The sequence below is a fragment of the Struthio camelus genome, chromosome 14 (genome assembly GCF_040807025.1).
Source record: "Struthio camelus isolate bStrCam1 chromosome 14, bStrCam1.hap1, whole genome shotgun sequence".
NCBI lineage: Eukaryota > Metazoa > Chordata > Aves > Struthioniformes > Struthionidae > Struthio > Struthio camelus.
In genome coordinates, this window is record NC_090955.1 from 16,364,302 (window position 1) to 16,380,981 (window position 16,680).

General features: G+C 38.3%; 1 protein-coding gene across 1 annotated transcript in view; it reads left to right on the forward strand.

Annotated features, from left to right (window-relative positions):
* ERC2 (ELKS/RAB6-interacting/CAST family member 2) overlaps window positions 1-12,104 on the forward strand; it is a 551,724-nt gene extending 539,620 nt beyond the window's left edge. The window contains exon 22 of the mRNA XM_009688204.2: window positions 9,183-12,104. The gene's annotated coding sequence lies outside the window, so the exon portion shown is untranslated. The remainder of the gene's footprint in view (window positions 1-9,182) is intronic.
* The last annotated feature ends 4,576 nt before the right edge of the window (window positions 12,105-16,680 follow it).

Here is a 16,680-nt window from a genome sequence, read left to right on the forward strand (position 1 = left end):
AGCAGTTCTAGGAGTTTTAAGTGGTCTTGCTTCAAATAGAGCAAACCTCCTAACATTTTTCTTAACTGCATCTCCTTCTTCTTGACCTTAAAAGATGCAACTGTAGATATCACACTTCACCTTTATTAGTAGGTTCATATGGTGAACCACGTGAAATAAAATATATTTAGCATCATTTAGAGTAGAAGATGATGAAAGTATATCTTGTTAATTGCAAAACAGGCTTTAGCTATACACTAAACTCTGAATTATCCTTTGGCCTTTTGATTTCTTTTATGTTGTTAGTAATACAATAGACATACCCTCACAGTGTGGCCCATGGAACAAATAGTATTTAAATATACCAATAATATAACTTTAAAGAGTGCAGAGCTATTAACAAGCAGAATAAACTAATAAAACAGCACATCAATAGTTTAACTAAATTATGGAGTGCAGATAGGGACATAGTTGTTGGTACAAATATTCAGATCCTCATAGCAAGGCTCTGAAGCTCATGAGTTTATTCTCAGCTTTAAGAGATAAGCAAACTAATGTGATCAGAAGAGCAGATGCAGGCCATTAGATGCAGCTTTATTAATCTTTTTATTATTATTTGGTTAAGAAGAAGATAATCCCAGCAAACTTCTGCCAATTTGCTGGAGTCATCTGCCCTAAGGACACCATGCTCTGCCCAACGCTTCCAAGAAGACTTGTCCTCTCTAGCCAAGAATCTGGTCCTTCCCTAGGGGAAGAAATAAGCCCACACATGAAGTACCTCAAACCTGGGCTCAGTTCTTACCCCTGCTTTTCCTCCCTGGCACTCTCTAGTCCTTGGGCACTCTGGTAAGGGAGGACTGCCCTTGTGCTCCTACTCAGTGGCTAGCGTGTTTTTGGATTAAACTTCCCCACCACAACCACCACATTTATTAGTATTTACTCTAGTACAACAACTTCTAGAAACCAATATGCTTCTAACAATGGAGCGTGGTGACAGCCACAGTAAATGAGTGTTAGCCAAGCACAATAGCCAGCCAATTTTTAACTATTAAATATTGACTGGCTTTCATAGGGCGCATGAGGTGAAAACAAAGTCATACTCCTTACAACTGGGCAAATATGCATGAGATTTTAAGAATTTCCTTCTAGTCACAAACTATCAGTGAATCTGAAAACATGACAGAAAAAGTAAGTCCTGCAAATTCTAGAAATTCCCCTCACCCAGAGAAAAGCCACAGCTATGACCTTGCTTGGCTCAGGCAAACTTCCTTGAACAGAAAAGAAACATTCCTTCGTCACTGGTGGCCAAGGAAAGAATGTGCTTTGCTTTTGACATCATTTTTTGTCCCTCCAAAAGGAGTGGCCGGTTATTTCTATGGACTAAGAAGTCAGAAGTTGCTGAGCTGCACAGCCAGCAGCCGCTAAGTGCATCTATCGAGAGAAGGGCAACTGCATTTGTTAAGTGCAAATCCTGTCGCCTCACCTATGAAGGGACAGGGGAGGCCACCAGGTGAAACGTTTGTGGGCAGAAAGAAGAAAAGGCTGCACCAGCCACTTCTCTCATTCAGCCGCGCTACCACTTGCTATCATGCTGCTCCCATTTAACTTGCCAGACGGAGCAAAGCTTTAGCTCAGATTGGCAGAGCAGGGGGCAGCCGCAGCATGTAGCAGGCTTGGAAGAAAATCTTTTGGTTGCGCAAGTGTTTGACTGACCCATCAGTTACTCCAAATCTAGAGACTGGTTACTCCTGGCAGTGATGGAACTGCGGCAATTTACAGACATGGGGACCACAGTGCATTTTTGAAAGGCAAACAGCCTTCAGATCTCAGGAACTCCTGAACTCCCTAAAGTACGATAGAAATCTTGCACCGTTCCCTGAGAAAATGCAATCCTTTGGGAGGTAGGAAGGGATATGCTGTGAAATTTGGGGCTTATATTACAGATGTAAGTTAACTTATTCTGTCCAGGGTTTAAATTTTAAATGCAGCCCTCAGTTACATCATTTATATCTTCTTCCATTAATTTGGTTCATCTTCACTGACTGTTTCACTGTTTGATTTTTAAATCTGAATTAAATATATACTTTATCTTAAAAAATGAAAAAAACAGACCAGTGATGAGCATTGATTTAATTAAGTGGATGCTCATGAGAGGAAGCTCAGCACCAGCTGAGATTTTAGTGGGTTTGTTTTCTCTGTTTTCATTTCTCAGTGAATTTCTGGCAACAAACATTTCTCTATACAGTGAAATTTTTCTCTCTTAAAAGAAAACAGCATCTCGGGATTTCCTTTTTAAAAAAAAATTAAACAAAACATGCAGCAAGTTGCAATTAAGTTTCGGTTAACAAAATGCAAAAATACACCCAACCTCCATCTGCCAAAAATAAATAGTTTGAAAAGTAATTTCACGTCCCTGACAATGACGACTGTGTTTATGACATATTTCTGGTGCCATATTCCGCTCTCCTATCACTGCCAGCTTGCGTCCAGTATTTAGAAATAAAACAGAAACACATTGAACTTGCTGAACTAGATGTTGCCACACTGCAACTCTAATGGGCTTAGTGACCACAACCTACAGGGGCCAGAATGTGTCAACAGCAAAAGGGCCAACCTCAATCACTGTCTGTGCTTTTACAAAGTTGTTACATGTTTAATTCTTTGCAGCTTAGTTCTCCTGCTGTTTTGGCTGCTCGAAACCGAGGCTTATATATTGCAGCAGCCTTCTCTACCTCATATAATGCCACAAAGGTCCCAGCAGGAGACCTTTCAGTGGAGCAGACAAGCCACAGGCTAGGGCAAACAGGGCATCACAACTTCCTAATAAGATGACTTATTAGATTGGGGGCTTGACACAGCTTTTATTTAACCACTTCTTTTCCCAGCCACCAGAAACGTGACCTGTCTCTCCGTTCGAACCGCAGCAAGAGGTGCATGGCTTTGCAGCAAACACTGCTGCATGTGTTCGGGCCAGGCTAGAAGTAGAACGTGATTTCTGGTGCCCTCTGCATCACTGTGCCAGCATATCAATTTTGCCTTTAATGCCAGATTCCCAGCCCTATAGCTTTTTATTATACTAAATACATGTTATTCCCATCAGCTCGGTCACTGCCTGTTCAGGACTGTGGCTGGGCTTGTGAAGGCCAGCAGGGAAGGGGTTAAACGGCTGCAAATGCAGGATCAGTTTCCTGCCCGCACTTGCAATGGCCTAAGGCAGTGCCTGCTGTTCGGAGTGAGCGAGAGTGCCTTGCCTTGTCCCAGGTGGCAGACAGGCAAACCATGTTATTAAGCAGCAGAGATCGCAAAACCTTGATCTTCAAAAAAGGCCCCTAATTAGTCCCTAGCATGAGAATAAATGGCATTCCACATCAGCAAGGATGAAAAAGGCTCCTTCAGCTTTCATTAAGTAATCTCAGCTATTGACAGTTTTTAGGATCATGTTGGGAACTCTCCTTGTTTGAGCCACTTTACCCAAGAACTCGTCTTTATTTATCACTTATTGATTTACATTTTAAAAAAGTCTTAATGGACTCACATGCTGCATCTGAACGAAGTCATAAATGTCTTGACACAGAACAACATGCCCTAGCACTGCTGAGTCACTGTTGCCCCTGGGAGCCGGGTCGCGGGTCTGCTGAAGTCCATGGAAATTTTTCCATCATCTTCAATATGCTCAGACCATCTAAGAGTACTAGTTTGAAACCCTTCTTAAAAGCTCCCATAACCCTGTTTTTAATTCAGTGTGCAAGTGACAGATTGAAGAATATGTGCTAAGTTTTCTCATATTTCTGGAGAGCTTTGATTTGGACTAGACTTGTTTTATGAAAAGAAAATGCAAATTTAGAGACAAATCTGTGTTTCAACTCATATACCCCTTGTCTATTTTTGATTTATAAACATTCCCAGTAGAGAAGGCATCCTTGTCCAAATAGTCTCAAGGTTCACAAACTTCGTCTAATTCTATCACATAATTGTACAGTAGTTTTCAAGGGCTCTCACTCCCTAGAGGGCTTGGATCCATTTGATTTTATTCATCCCAATGGTATCTGCTTTTATCCCTAACTCAGATTAACAGTTCTGACATTGCAGCAATATGGAAAGTTCATCACAGTCATGCAGGCATTCTACCCCCAGCCGCAGATCCTTCTGAAGTGTACTGTATAATGAATTTAAAACGTAAATGACAACAAATGGGATTAATAATTTCTTTGCCAGAATTGGAACAAAGTTCATTTTGTCTTTATAAATAATTGTTTATACTGATGTTTCGTGTGGATCTTTCAATATTTAATTAAATCATGCAGTTTCTGGGTTTTAAAAAGTTTTTTTGCTCCTATATTTACCATTTTTAAGATTTAGGCTAAGTGACTCATAAATCATCATAAAGTAAAAAGAAAAATGGTTCTGCTTTAACAATATAGCTAAGAAGATATTTTATAACTGCACGGATTGATTTTTTAGAATAAAGAATTATCATCATCAGGGATTTTTCATGTTATTGTGGAAAGAGATTTGTTATTAGGATTTTGTAAACTAGGCTTGAGCTTTTTATTTTCTGAACTATTAGTGCCGTATGACTAGAGCAGGACACTCTTTGCCTAGGCAGAACCGAACGTGGTCAGACAATTGCAGATCTCCCAGGTAACATTTCCTGAAGTGGATTTTTAAGAATGACTGAAATTTGTTCTCCCCCAGGCACGGTGTTTACCTTCTGTGTTCAGGGTTCTCCAGATAATACTCAGTGCTGCACTTACCATTTGAAGCAAGAAACTTCCTTTAGCGTGACTTTAACCTGTGTGCTTTATTGATTTGAGATGTAAGAAATTGTATGCCAAAACTTTGGTTATTTTAACTAGTTCTAAACAAGAAAGACTAACATCAGTTTTGACAACAAACAAAACCAGGTTTTGTTCTATCGGTTATGTTTAAAAGATTCCAATTTCAAACCAAACACAAGTTGTGGTTATTCTGTCAGATATTTATATAGCCACTGGGGCGCCATAGTTATGCACCGCATACATCATTGTATTTTTAAAATGTACTTAATGAACATTTTTTTCTTTTCTGGTAACTACTTCATTGCCTTAAATGAATGCATTCCAATAGAATTTGTAACAAATGAGCACTTTGTGTTTGCATTAATGCCAAACACGTTTAACAAATTTTTAACAAGGAACACTGGCAAAACGCCAAACTCCTAGAGGGACACTGAAGGAATGCTATAAATTTAAACTGGATTTTACCTTTTCACTCAGCTCAACAAGTGTCTTAGGTGTCTTTGGCATCTCGGTATTGAAAGTTTTCTACTTAGGCTGGATACAGCTTTACGTCTTAATTGTTTTTCTTCCTGGCCCTCCTTGATAAAGACCTTTACGTCAATAGAGCAGGCTTTAACGGGATATATGCTGTAGTAACGGAGAGCAGTTTTTTTCATTCAAAATCATCTTTTAGTGAGAAATAAGCCAGGCGGAAGGAGCAAGAGCAGTATTTATTGGTGGGCTTATAATGACAGAGAAGTGTGGATTGTAGATATCCTGCCACATTAATATCTTCTGTTAAGGGCACTGCACAGTGGCGAGCGCTCCCTTAGATGTACGCTACCTAATCTTGTTTCTTGTGCTGAGCCGCAAATTTCTGCCCTCTGATCATGGTTGCAACGGCACTTCCGAGGCCAGGAAAAAGCAGCCCGCACTGTTCCCACCGGCCCGAGCTCTCGGCTTGCCCAGAAGCCACGAGCAGATTTTTGGCTGAATCTAACATCTGGGGGGATTCTGCAGTTAAGTTATGCCCACATGGTACATGTCATTACAGACCTTGGGAATCACCTAGGCTGTAATACATGTTCATATTAAAAGTATTACAAGTAGCTGCACAAACCACATGCTTGCTCTTTACTTGTAACTTAATATATTAATTTAATTTTTACTGTGTTATTTCAGTTTTAATCAAATGCAGGAACTGGAAAATAATAATACTTAGCACTCATCCAAGACTAGTAAGGCACATTACCAACATTAAGCCTTGCAAATTCCTGTGAAGAGCCTGATGTTATACCTGCTATAGCGAAGGGCAAGTTAGGCACAGAAAAGTGATGTGACTTTCTCTTTGGGCACACGATGAGCTAGTGGCAGAGACAGAATTCAGAACAGTACCATGCCAGGGCTTTGTCTTAATCCTGTCATTTTTTCATGATTTTGGACAGAGAGAAATAAAAATTAAGAATGCATTTTTTGTTTTCTTCACGTCATTTAGATTTTGTTGCTGCAAGAGCCAGGAAGTCACATGAGAAAGAGTTCATAAGTCATTCTAACGCTATTTTAGAATTACTACTTTTTATTTCCAGAAAATGAAATAATTCTGCACAATTTGTCAGTATTCTGAAGAAGGAAACTGAGGAATTTGTTCTGACAGCTTTTTTAAAGATGTCACATTATGATGCAGATGTCTTGTCATAGATTAAGGAAACACCCTAATCCTTAGGGCAGAAATAGCCCTAACAGATTTTCGTTAATGGTATCCTCCTCTCCTAGCGTTTGGTCAGATACCAGTTGCTTACAATAAACTGGCTATTCCCCGTCTTTCTGCCTCACTAATTACCATATCAGTTGTTGGCCTTTTATGTAGGTACCATGTGTAACAGGTTAGGAGAGGGCAATTTAGACCTATGTGAATGGGTATCTGTTTTTGTATCTGGGTGCTTGTCGCAAACATTTGGAAAGCATATGGAGCATAATGGACATTAACCCAGATGTCAAAAATAGCCTGCATTTTACTACTGTTATTAAACAGTTTCCCCTTTAACCCCTTTGTGTTTATCCACTCTCTCCCAGCTTGTTTCTGCAAATCACTGCTGAGAGGAAAGGATTGGAGGTAAAAAGTAGTAATCAGGCAGGTGTCTTTATCCAAAGGAAAAACAATCTGAACAAATATTTGTGGGCTACTACACTTTTATATCTTCACATCCTTCTGCTGTTTTCATTGACTGGTATCTAATGGACTGTCAGAGGTGCCAAACTCATAAGACATTAATTTCAGCTGGAGCACTGCTGAATATCATGCCCAGTGTATGTTACCAAATTTTATTTCTGTTTTAGAGGTTCAGTGACCTATACCAAGTACAGCATTGAAGAAATAAATATAAATTTAATTTACTCAGCCTCAGTTGGTATTTGACAGCAATATCCTTTTATATATTTATTTGACTTACTTGAGAAATATTTTGCATTTCCTACCTGTGGTGAACAAGTTTTTGTTACACTTCCAATACATATATGGTTTCCTGATGAATGTGTGGGTTGATTAGGTGGTGGGGTTTATTCAGGAGGCTCATTCTGTGCTAAAAACCCCAATGAAAAGTTGGGGAGCAAGCCTGAGAGAGATTATATTTGTTGCTGTTTCTCAGATTGGACTCTTTAGTCTGGGTTCTTATTTTTAAGAGCGCAAAGGAGTGTTAATTGCAAAGGAACTTCAGCTTGTAAAATATCAAGTATATTGAAGATTTGCTGTGATTATGATTTAGCGAACCCGTTAAAAAATATAGACATTTTTGTGCTAAGGTTTCTGGAATGTACTCTCCTCGTTAATTTATATGGGTGCTTCCTATGCCTGTATATCTCTCTGAATGATGATTAAGAAATACTCAGTACACAAAGGAATGGGAGCTATGCACAGTTCACGAAACGTAATGCATGCTCTGACTTAAAGTTTTCATAAAAAGTTTGCAAAGATTTTATGTGCCAGAACTAGTAACATGATCTACTTTAGGAACTCCCTGGCTTTCCAGCTCTGCAGAAGTCATTTTTTTCTCCATTCAAGGGCCAGATCCAAAGCCCGTTAAAATCAATGGGAGCCTTTCCACGTTTCAGTGGGCTGTGGGTTAGTCCCTAAGTGTTTTATCCAGAAGAATTGTATCAACCTCCTATTGGAAAAGTAAAAATATTAATCTAAGTTTATGTTATATAAACTGTTATATGTAGTTGCCACACAGACGTGAACTTGAAAATGTGGATTTAAAATGATTTGCAAGTTATCTGTCTACATTTTATGAAGTGTTGCTCTTTACTCACAGCGTAATTACTCTGACAAATATTAGCTTTTAGAGTTTAAAGAGGCATTTTAGTCAAATAGTTCTGTTTCCAAAACGTATTTTTTCAGCTGTATGCAAAAGTGTAAAAATTCTATGGTTACACATTTTTTGAATACAACTGGATGTTTTGGGAACTCCTTAGGTTACAATAATGTGTCCATACTGGAGAGTCCCCTACATAATGCATTTCCGTTTTCCTAGAAACAAAGTCAGTAGATAAATGAACAACTGCCCTGTGAAGGAATCATTCACTTCCTCCCACTCATCTGATAAACGTATACTGAATAAGACTAATTCACTGCGTTCTCTTCAAGAATACGGTGCCATTTGATTGCAACAGAAGTAGCGTTACAATAAAAATCATTGAGCGCTCTCTCTGCAGTCTCTCGCAGTCAGACAGAGCCACATCCAAAGCCCAAGGAAATCAATAAGGATCTTTCCACTGGCTAAGTCCGGCTCCCACGCTTGCTTTTAGTAGTTCCCTGGGTTTCGGCAGTACTAGCTAAGCCAGTAAGAACAACAGTCATCGATAAGTGATTGCATGGCTGAAATACTCATAAGAGATTTTAACTTTTATAAATCTGAGGTTCTTGTAAAGCCTTTCTCTACTATCTTGTAAATTAAAGCAGACTTTTCTTAAAATACAACAATAAAACGTTGCTTTCAGTATCTTCAGCTCTGGAGGGTTGCTAGAGGTGCTACGTATTCCCACCTGCCATGGAACTTAATGGAAATAAATTGGAGATTCTTTGGTTTCCAATAAAAAAAAATAGTTTTATTAATACTATTTACACTTCAAAGCTACTGTGCATGTAGATAAGATCAGAAAACTCATCATTTACAGAATCAAAAACACAATAGAATTTCACATCTTTGGAATTTTAAATCTTTCTGATTTCAGGGGACCTTGCCATACAAATCAGCTGTAAAACGAATTGCCACCGTATAAACATAACAAGGCAGGTTCAAGTCCAATTTAAGGCCATACTTAACCCTTAGTCCCTAAAACAACAAAATATCCATTGATGTCTGTGAGAAACTTGGCTAGATGAGAACTAGGATTGCTGGTATGCTTCAAACATTTTATTAACTGGAATATTTTGTTCTCTTGTTACAGTTGTCAGAGGAGCTAGCGAAAGAGGAAGAAAAAAATGCATCACTGGAGTGTTACAACGATAATCTATTGCATTGGATCTCCAAACGTGACCATGATATCCCGGAGAAGATCACAGATGCAGAAAAGGAATGCTGAGGTTGATATCTAATGAAATGTTGCATTAATTGGCATCTTCTCCCTTATTTCTTGTAGTCTATCATGAAATTAGGTACTTTGGAAAATAATGAAGGAGACTGAAGCGGAAATTACAAAAGCTTCATTTCTGCCTTTAGTGGGTCTTGTAAGTTATTCTGTTTTCACAAAGAAACCATCTCTTTAGAGTATTATTGTTTAATGAAGTTCAGTTAAACAGGTTTTCTAACTAATTTGGGGTAAATTGATATTGATTTTTAATAGGTAATTCACATTCTTTTAGGTGTGGTATCTGCATTTGCTGATTTTACCTAGTATATTCTAAAGGATCACCTCTATTGCACTAGATTATCAGAAAGGTATTAGTAAAATGTTATATAAGGGTGTCGGCACTAATCTTACCCCCAGTTAGATGTGGGCTTTTCCAAAATTAAAACCGAGCCTTTACCCTCCTCTGTTTTCTTATATCTACTGATAAAATAATAATTAAAAAATAACATTGATAGTTTAACCGGTATTAAGCTCTGGGCCAGGTTGGAAATGAAATCAATTTTTGGTACTAATAACTGATGGCAAAGATTAGCTTTAAGAAAATACGGTGTGTGTCTCTGACAATGCATAGGACATCTAATTTGATCATAAATATAAGATAATGTACAAGATGTATCTATTGCTGGATGGTAAAAGCTTGAGGATTATATAAATACATATGTATATATATGGACACATACACAAGGATGTATCAACCTTTTACCATCCAAATACATACAGGTTTTAAATGATAAAAACTGGGACTCATTAAAAAATAAAAAATAAAGATAAAATTGCTGTGACTACAGTATATGCACTAGGTCTCCTGTAAATGAGGAACTGTTTGTTATTGTTTTCTGTATTGAAAAACAGTCTTCATCATGTATCCCAATGAATTTTAGATGATAAAGAAGAAAATACCAATGAACAAATAGCAATTAAAGGCTGTTTGCATCCACAAAATATATCTAGTAAAATAAAAGTAAAGCACATGCAAGGAAAAATAGAAATGTGAAGTCATTACATTCAGTGAGAGAATATAACTGATAGTCAAATGTCTATCGCTTCTCAAGGAGAGGATCCTTGTGACTCCACGAACATTTTCAGTCAGTCTGGCAAACGTGCAAATGTTTGGCTGTTTTATTGAGGCATCTTTTTGTCCATGGAAGAAATACTTCTGTGCTGATGTGAGTGGGAATGGAATATCTGCATTTTTAAAGGACAAACAATAAATTTAAGCATGGGTGGCCTTAATTCTTAGTAGTTTTTCTTTGCTGCTGTAAAAAGAAAATATCTAAATGGATATTCCTAAAGTCTTGCACTGAATTTAGAAAAAGTATTTTTTGAAACTGTGGTGCAATTAACCCTAATCATCCTACATGAGCCATACATATAGTAACCCCTTTAAAATGATTGTCTAGAGATGATATTTTATGTATTTGTACCATAATTCTTGGTGCAATCAAAGAGCAACTTATTCAAGCAGGAGTCCTGCTGGATGCTACTGTCTTCAGTAAATAGAATAAAATGTATAGAATTAGTATAGCATTGATAATCCAAATTTCATTCATGTTTAAAAAGTTTGTCCTTTAACTATCAATCAGTGGTGTTTTAGATCTTTGTTTTTGAAACAGCAAAGCTCTTGGGAGTTTATTTAGCACATATGACAAATGTTGCACTTGGAAACTCAGACAACAAAACTAGTTTCTCATGACAAATTTGTTGTCGTAGTAGGAGACAATCGTCTGTGTCTCTTACAATCAGGTCTCTACCTTAACTCTGCAACTGAATACTTGAAGTAGGAAATAAACTAGGGGAAAATAGGGTCACAGATACAAAGCTGTATAGTTAGATATTTATATGTATGTGCCAATTTTGTCACAGATATTATTTTAGGGGCATTTTTGCTCCACTCATGTTGGTAAGAGTATTGATCTAAACTTTTATCAGGGCCTACAATTTAGCCCCTAATGAGGAAAATTTTGTGTAACATTGCTTTTTTTTTCTTTCATTTCATGTGATACTCTATGATGTTTGGAGAAAATCTTTTCATATACTAAAATAGAATCTCGGGGTTTACAATAAACACTGTGATGTTGGGAGAATATTTTATTTGAGCGATGTTTGGTAGTTTTTTTTTCCCCCTCTAAGTATAAAGAAGTAAACCAAATTTTGGTTAACATTTAAGATAATGAATATTATTTTAATGTGAGATCAGTCTTGTACTACACATTCTTTCTTTCATTTAAATGTACAGTATGAATTTTGTATTTAATGAATTTTGTGTATCTAGTATGCACGTACCTGCACATTGACTTTCATTTGAAAGTGGGTTTCAATTTACTTTTTAAACAGTGTTTATGAAAAGACCTCAGATGTGTTGACACAAACTATATCTGCAATGTTTTTTTTTTGTGTAGAGTGATGTTTGAATGTGATGTTCTGCAACAATGGGTCAGTATTCCCTATTTATCTTAGGTCTTCATTTGATAGTGCTTCTTGTAATATTCTTTTTGAAGTGAGTGGCATGTTCTGGATTGTAATATTGATATGTGGTTAAGGACATTGATATGAAACTAAGGAATTCCTAGAAATTACCAGTCGGCATGTAGTAGACAGTCATTTGTAATTTAATGTCTAGTAGAAGTGTAAAGTACCAAGGTATTTAGAGTTCATAACATTGTTATCACGTGTATGGGAAGTATTTAGTGTTGATCAGCTTGTTTATATTCATCAAATAAACTTTGTTTCTTTCTGAAATTAGTGTTGTGTTATTCAAACCAGGTTTAATGACTGTAAGAAAACGTGTGAGAGATGCTTTCCACATGGTAAATCTATCACACTCCTTATTTCTCTAATTGCTACCATTCAAAGTAATTTATCTTCCTGTTGTTACTATCACATAAACTGTTTAAGAAAGCATAAAAAGGAAAATGTCTCCTAGGCCACACTCCCAGAAATGCTTACAAGCAACTTTACTAAAGTGAGTAACCATTTTCCGGATTGGGCTCTTAGACAGCAATATGCTTTTGAGTGGGTTTCTAAAACATAATATTTTTGTGTGACCCTCTGTAATTGCATAGAAAATTACATTTTGTTTATGTACTTTACTGACCAAAAGCCATAAGGTGTGAAATTCTCTGCACAGTCAGCTCCTTTTTCAGCTGCCTGGTAAGTGGTTCCCCTTTTCCATTATGTTCACTTTTTTTAGAAAAGGAACTTTTGTTGAACAGGAATTTCTTACCTCATAGAACTCCCCGGACCAGCTCAGTGCACACACAGCAGGAGAATAAAAGGTAAGTAAGTATGCATTTTAGTTAGGTTATTTGAAAACACACGGTCTCGTAGTTTTAAGCTCTGTTTCTTTACCTATAAATTAGTTTTCTTGGTAAGAGAGTACTATGTACTAACATAGGATATTAAGTTTCACTTTTAACTACAGCTACATATACATTTATTGTGTATTTTACTTATGCCTACCTAGCTTTGAGTCATTAGACTATGGATGGAGAAGCAATTGCGTACCTCTTCTTTCTAGACCTGCTGTAATTATACAGAATTGTCTTGGTGTATTCAGACAGTGCTTGTAATAGGTAAGTCTTCGTCCCACTCCAGGTGAAGCGCCCATTTTTTAATGCTATTTTTATAGTTAATCACTTCCTGCTTTCAAAGGCAGCTCCTGCCTCTGTGGTCTGTGATGAACGCAGAAAACGCCAATGCTCTGCACTAAGGCCAAACAGGAGGAAGGCAGTTGATTTGGGGAAACTGTAAAAGGCTCTTGATCTCTCCATGCCAGCTCCATGCCAGGATCAGCTGGATGAAGCCATGCTTGTGCTGGCTTTGGGAGCTGGCCTCTGCTTGAGGGTCAGGTTTGCAGAGTCGAGCAGCTCCTCCAGCTCTATTGAATGGACCCCGAATGAGAGTCACCTGCTTCAGACCATGAAGTTCCCTCCTTGGAGAGCCTTCTTGTTCACTCCAGACTTATGCCAAAGTCACTTGAGGTTTGAAGCCAGTATATAAGCAGGGATGCGAAGTCATATGTAGCCTTGCCTTTCAAGCTAACTTGTCAGTTGAGACACTGCCTAAGAGCCCGAAACAGCTCCATGCCAGGATCAGTTGGGTGAAGTCAACTGCAGAGCCACTCCTGGGTGTTCGTACTGTGCTCCAGGTCCAGGATTTGATCCTGAACAAAACGTACTAATTATGTATTGCTACATTATGTTCTTGTGCAGAATCTATCAGGAAGTGCAAAACAGAGGGTCAAAGAATTTCAGGACTGTGTTTCACCTGTTGATATTGCTTCTCCAAAACACAAAACTTTTAATAACTAATGTATTAAATCATTTTAAATAAAGCCAAGTCGGCTCTAAAGCAGTAATACATTTCCTATTATGAAGTCGGCGGGAGCCCTGCTATAGCCAGGGCATGATTTGATTCATATATGAAGAGAGCAGCTGAAGATGTGGGGGCTGTTGTATAGATTTCACTCCTATAAGCATGGAACGACCTTATTTTGTGCACCTACCTTCTCAAACAAGGGGCAACCTCTGCCTTCACCAGGAGTAGCCTGCCACACATCATTTCATATTGTGTATAGCCTGGAGGTGTTGATGCAGCATGGATGCAATTGCAGAATCAAGGGCTTATTTTGCTTGGTTTTACATTTCTTCCACTTCTTGTTCTTCAGAATGATTCTATGTTCAGCACGAGAGTATTCTAAAACCAGATCACCACTGACGCTGGGGAAGATTAGGCAAAATGTCAGTGCATCCCAAAGACAATGAATGTATCACTTTGAAATATGCACTTGATTCTGCCTAACAGATAGTTATACAACATATTCCCATGTATCTACAAGTCTCTGGACAAATCCCAGAACTTTGAACTAGCACAGTTTCAAATGGAGGCGACTGTCCAACTTTGAAAAGGCTGTGCTTTGGGTATGCACCCAAGAGAAGCCAGTAGACGCCAGATGTTCTGGCAATGCAGCCCGCACTGCGCTCTGGGAGTGCGGGGCCAGAGGAGAGCAGCCAGCTAGCTCCAGATGGAGCAGACAGCAGAGACATATGTGGGAGGCTGCACGACCAAGTTAGATAGCTCCAGATAGCAAAGGACTGATGATGTGTGGCTCTGCATCACCTAACCGAGATCCAAAAGGCTCTGCGACCTGAGAGAAATAACTACCAATCTACAGTTAACCAGAGTTCAGTAAGAAGCGTTCTTGTCGTGGGAAAATAAGCGGAAAGGAAATATCTGTGCTTGCTAATACATGATAGCATGATAATACAGCATGCTAACTATTTTTTATTTGAATGCATTTTGGACAAATGCATTACTCATAAGTGAGTTATCCAGGGCTTGCCAAATATGCAGCAAAACAGTTATTATAGCAAATTACACCATCATCTAAACACCTCTGTTTAGGCTCTTAGTTGACTTCTTCTGCAAGAAATTCTCTTCTTGATTGTTGTTTCTTAATATTGCTATGTTTACTGCTTTGGTTACCATAGAAATAAATAATATCACAAACATCAACATACATATAACAAGATTACTTTCTGAATTTCATGAGGAGAACGCTCTTATGAATGAACACCTATATGGTGGGGAATAGTTCTTAACGTCGTTCTCAAGTCTAGTGATTTGTGTCCTCATATGCATTTTATTATGGGCCTTATATTTCATTTTTAACTTCTAAAAATAAAGAAAAACAGCTGAGGTACATTTCTTTAAATGGCCAGATTCTGGCTAGAGGTTAACACAAGCCAAAAGAGAGCACAGCTCTGCCCTGGAGCTCTTTCAGTCTTATTTTGTTTTGTTTTAATAAAAAGATCCTTATTGCAGTCCACTAAAGGGTCACAGAAACCTGGTCATTACGGGAGCAGCCATATTGCTTGTGCGTCGCTCTCCTGCCCTCGGTACCTACCATGCTCTTAGAGCAGTCACACATGGGAAGGCAGCACCGGTGTCAGTCATGGTAAGGGTGTGCATGAAGGGGCTAACCCACAGTTTTCTGATGTGAACTAAAGGACTATTGACGTAAAGTGAGTTCTTGATTGTCCCCCAGTTGCTTCTTTTTGGAGCAGATGCGTATGTTTACAGCAGCATGAAGCCAAACCATTTCCTCTGTCTATCAGAATTTGAGCTAAATGTAATTCAGATGCATCGGCTGCCTGACTTTCTGGAGGCTTTGTGATAAGAAAGCGCATCTTGAGTTTCATTTTCAAAGTTAACTTGCACTGCATTTTGTTTACAGTGGTGCTGACCATGTTTCTAGGCCAGCACGCTGCTCCTACCAGCTCGTAACACAGTCTCTCCTTATCGTGTCTCTACATTACCTTAACCTCTCTCATAAGATGTTTTAAGACTGAAAAAGTATCAGTCAGGCTATAGGTTAGTTTGATTCTTGCTATTGCCTCTGGGATTAAAACACACTGCATCTAAGGCATCTGTTTTATAAAACAAAATAACATATGACCAATTTTTTAGTTAGGGTTTAGAGGAAGGAAAGAAAAGAAAAATGTAATGACAAACTCCCAGGTCTCTCCAGGTAGCCAGTTGCTAGAGGAGCTGTTCCAATTCTGATGCCATTCACCGTGTCAGAGTTATTTTCACTGAACTTAAACAACCGGTCCCCATATCTGAAAGCTGAAGGTTGTAAATCTCCCTTGTGAATGTTGCCTATGACAGGGAAGGAAAGACTTGCATAATTACCACTTGTACTTCCTCGGAGAACATGAGCTCAAGTCTAAAGCAAGGAGTTTGGTCAATAAAACATCGAGGTTTGAAAACTACAGGAAAAGACCTGTCCAGCTCATATGATAAGGAATTTGTTCTTGGTTAGAAAAACATGAATATTTTAGCGGAAGCCTCTTCTTCAGGCCTGAGTTTTGGGCAGGCATGCTTAATTTTTCTTCACTATTACCAGCAGCCATTGCAATTTACAGCTAAATCAACTGAAATATCTAACCGTCTTCCTTCTATGAAGCATATTACACTGGATATAGTTACGTTGCTAAAATACAGAGAACTATTTACTAATCTAACTATGAATGGTATCATATTTGTTGGTGTCTTTGAAACAGGTTCTGAATTTAAGACCAGATACCAGGAGTGGCACCCCATTTCCATGAGTAACGCTACCAAAGTCCGAGGGAAATCCTCACAGAGTACAGTTCTTTTCTAGTGAGTAAGGAGTGTCAGTGCTTGGCATTTTTGGCTATAATTAGCTACACAGCTTATAGAAGAAGAATACAATTACTCATATGAAGAGATTTAAAGGACTAAGGTCCCAAAATCAATTATAAATCTTTTGGGGCTCGTCTTTATGCTCACA